Genomic DNA, 4,412 nt, shown 5'->3' on the forward strand with positions numbered 1-4,412 from the left:
TATAAACAGAAAAACTTGGAAGGTCACATCCTGATGGAATAAGCCCACAAAGCTGAAAGCCCATATGGCACCAGGTCAACACATAACCCACATCGATTAAAGAAAGCAAGGAATACGCACTCACCTATATAAATAGATCAGTCCCTTACCCACGCAGAGGACCGGACTCAAGAACACATCACTCACACACATAGAATAGACAAATACATGTAACACTTGTCCAATTCTATATAAAACTTTAGTCATAATAAAAGTCTAGAAGGAAATATCTTTAGAATTTATTAAGATGTTGAAACCACTTTAATGAAACTGGTTTTCTTGGGAAGTATAAATGGAAAAACTTGGAAGGTCACATGCGTTCATCTAAAAATATATTCAATATGGGAAAGCTTTGCTTGGGCAAACTATGGAATGAAAAAAAAAGTAAGAAACATGAATGTTTTACTAACTTAGCAAGTAAGGATATTTTAAAAACTGTAACTTTTGCGATAAGGGAGAAAAAAGAAGAAGAACAACCACACCAAGATGCTCTAGTAATATCAGCAATTGAGAAACAAAAATTAGATAAAAAATATATTAGATGGTTAAGGAAGCTCGGTAAACCTTATATCCTAAAAGTTTTACCTCGAGATTGGTGGAACTCTAAAGAAACTACAATCAAAATATAATCTAATTTCAGGAATCATGGGGGAACCAGTTTACCCTTGAGAACAGGTGGAACTAACACTACAACTAGGAGAGGAATAAAAATTACCATGAGATCCAATCAGAAATTTGAAAGAACGAACATAGAAGGTAAATTTGATTTTTAATGTTATTAATATGGACAATCGGTATCTATTGAAAGTGTTCTTATGACCTCTAATCAGCAAGATGACTACATCTTTGAGATGTGGGGCTTCGTGCCGCATATAAGGGCCATGCTCTTCGATACACCGAGTTGTACTCCCGTTATCAAAAATGTGTTCCGAGTGAATATCATGATGTTGACTAGATTGTCTGAGCTTTCTTATTCTATCTGTTGAGGACTACTTTGTTTTGTAACTCGAGGTCTACTGTCACGACCTGAAATCTCGAGCCGTGAACGGCGCTAGGGAACGGGAGTGGTTGCTCCGGAACCCGTAGCAAGCCTAAAAACGAGTAAATTTTTTTCGCAATATAATGTATAATTTAAACAAAACGATCCATCATAAGCATTTTCATAACTTGAAATATTTACAATATTTATAACATCGTCCGAAGCGATGTTCGATAAGTCAGGGTCTTATTATGCGATGTCACACATCAAGCATAGCCCGGTTTGAAAAATATAGTAAACGGTTAAAAGCGCAGTTTAAAACTTTATTTACATATCAGAGTTTGGATAAAACATTAAAACCGTTCAGCAAAGCCATATTCATAACTAGGACTTGACATCTACTGCAGCACTATCGATCGACGTCTCCTTATTTACATATTTCCAAAATACGGACTTCTGAACAAGGATAGAAGTCCGCCACGTCAAAACATTTTACCTGAAAGGAAAGACTATTTGGGGGTCAGTCAATGCTGAGTGAGTTTATAGTTTACAAATGAGTATTATTTAAAACAAAACAATGCTATAAACATTTATTCATATGCATCCAAACATAAATTCCGAATGAAACCCTACACCCAAATAAATCATTCATATTCGAGAATCATTGTAACCATAGTATATAACATCATATCATTTGATCCTTAGTGGTACGGTCCCGAGATAGTTCGACCGAGTTACCGTTACCACGTGGCATAGTCCCGAGATAGTTCAACCGAGTTACTTATGCCACTACTTAATCCCAAGGTGTGAGTCCCGAGATAGTTCGACCGAGTTACTCACTAGATACGGGTTCCGAGATAGTTCCACCGAGTTACTCTGGTATCTATCAAAAACATAATCCTCCTTCCGATTTCACATTTCACATTTCTAATTATAAAACGCTCAGATCAAAACTGGTGATCACACAGTTCCTATTGCCGCCCAATAGAAAAGCTTGTTCCATCGGACTTACATTGGTTTCAAAACAATGATGCATGTAATTTATAATAAACATTTTAATAATAAAACAATGCTATGCAATTTATATAAAAGTTTTGCATTTAAAAGTAATGCACAGTTAATACGTCAAATGTAAACATATATAAACTCACCGCTTGCTACTCCTAAAACCTCGATCGATTAACTGCCGTCTAGTTTAAGGTGCTCCTTGTCCATTAGCTGCGTTCCTTGCCGGATCTAAATAAGATGTAAATTAACTTAAATAAGATTCTAACTCGATGGACTTTATAGACTTAAGGTAAAACGCAAACTTAATTCGCTATAATTTAACCGCGTCTAACCTCGACTTAAAACTAACAAAGTAGACCTTTTTAAGGTCTAATAAAAATTCTTGGCCGTTTCCATTGAACTTTAGTTCAACCTCTATCTCCAATTTCATACAATCCTAAGTCCAAGAGTTTATTTAATAGAAGTTTACAAACTTCTAACAACTTAACATGTTAATCGTCAAAGTTTTGCTTATCGACAAAGATTATAAATAATTAACACATTCCGAGCTCAAACTTGACACTTTGAATAGCTAACATTATGTTAGCATTCAATTCATGTCGAACCCTTAATCGACATTTAACAAATCCATTTTTGTTTTCTTTAGGCGTTACGATTTTCTTATCGTAACTTAAACTTCTAATTATAGCTTTTAACCTTTAACTAAATTCTATCATTTTTTAATCGATTTTTAAATATCATTTTAACTAACTAATAACTAATCTTAACTTAATCTAAAAATGTATATTCATATATTTTTTTTTCCATTTCTTAAACCCTTCTATAAATCATTTTCTATTAACTTCATTCATCGTTAATAACCCGTCAAACTTGCGCTTAATCGCACCAATCAAAAACTATTCAAACGAGGACCGATAACGTCGAGTTTACCTCTCCCCCCGACGTCCGAGGGCTGCAATTGCAGCCCTCAAAGGCTGCCTCAGCTCTGCTCTTTAAGAGCAGAGCTGCTGCCCTGCGGCAGAATTCTGCCGAGGCAGAATTCTGCCCGTAGGGGCTGCTCATGGTGAGCAACCTTTGCTGCTCACCGGAGCTATCTCCGGCCGCCGGAAACCCATCCCGTCGAGCACCTAAGATCAGCCATCACTCTAGCCATTTTATTTCTCAAATTCAGCTCAAAATCAACTCTCAAACTCATTAAAAACTCAAAACAAACATTAAATATCATTGCTGAATTGAAACACCTAAATTAACAAAAATTCTAATCATTTTCCATTCCATGAATCTCAAGTATTAACCAACAAAAACCTTAATTAATTAAGCTATAGTGTTTACCTTTAATCAATCCATGTTTTGCCTCCAAAAATCTTAAACTTTGATGAGAATTTTGATGGAGATGGTGATGGATTGGTGTATTCGGCAAAATGGGGTTTCTTGGGAGGGTTTGATGTTTCTTGGGAGCTTTGGTGGAAGATAGGGAAATATAGATAATAAACGTGACTTAATAATTAGTGGATTTGACAATGGGCTTTAGTAAATGGGCTTTAATAATTTAGGCTCATTTTTACATTTTTAATTTTCCATATATTTTATCTCATTTCCGTAATTGTCGTCGTGCTAAACCCGAATCGTCTCTTAAACTTAACACTTCTCGTATAAATTTCATTTTTATATTCCTTTCGGGTACTTAATTTATTAGCTAGGACTAATTTCTTATTTATTTATAATCCTACTAATAAATATTCTAGAAAAATAAAATTTTAGCTTAGACTTTATTTTATCAATTTCTTAAATTTTCTAATGCCCGTCAAAATTATAAAGTCTAATCACTTTTCCGTCTTCCTTACTTGAATTTCTAAACTCCGAATTTTCCCGGTACGAACTATTCCTTAAAAATCTTACGGGTTATTACATCTACCCTGCCCCTTTGTGTTTTACCGGTGCTGGAGGATCTGGATCAGCTTATGGTCTATGATCGAGGGTCCGTTTCCCTTGCTTATTTGTATACTAGCATGGACCAGGTCAACCGTGAAGGATCCCACCTCTATGGGATGTGGCCCGTTGTGCATGTGAGTCCCTTTTTTGACCCTCTTTTCTTTGCATTATATCTTTTTGGTTTCTTTACTTGATTTTGTATTCCCTTTTCAGATTTGGGCCACGCAGATCGGTATCTTGTCTGGATTCGACAGTCTACCGCCGTAGGGTGTTTTTCTCTTGAGATTGTAGGACGTTAATCGTTCTTTGCCTCGGGATCATGGGGTTTCTTGTAGAGATTAGCTGAATGGCCTAGCCTGGATTGATATAAACAAATGCATAAGCATTGGTTAGTGTATAAACTGCATTTGAAATATATACCTACCTAGAATAACTTTACATGTGCGAACGACAT

At 35.7% G+C, this 4,412-nt stretch overlaps 1 long non-coding RNA gene across 1 annotated transcript; it reads right to left on the minus strand.

The window, feature by feature from the left end:
• Nucleotides 1-1,320: 1,320 nt before the first annotated feature.
• LOC126679246 (uncharacterized) lies at nucleotides 1,321-3,482 on the minus strand. The gene is made up of 3 exons (XR_007640836.2): nucleotides 3,359-3,482; nucleotides 2,170-2,254; nucleotides 1,321-1,527 (listed from the first exon to the last, which is right to left on the minus strand). It is a non-coding gene; the product is annotated as an uncharacterized LOC126679246 (long non-coding RNA).
• Nucleotides 3,483-4,412: the final 930 nt, after the last annotated feature.

The sequence above is a fragment of the Mercurialis annua genome, linkage group LG4 (genome assembly GCF_937616625.2).
Source record: "Mercurialis annua linkage group LG4, ddMerAnnu1.2, whole genome shotgun sequence".
Classification (NCBI taxonomy): domain Eukaryota; kingdom Viridiplantae; phylum Streptophyta; class Magnoliopsida; order Malpighiales; family Euphorbiaceae; genus Mercurialis; species Mercurialis annua.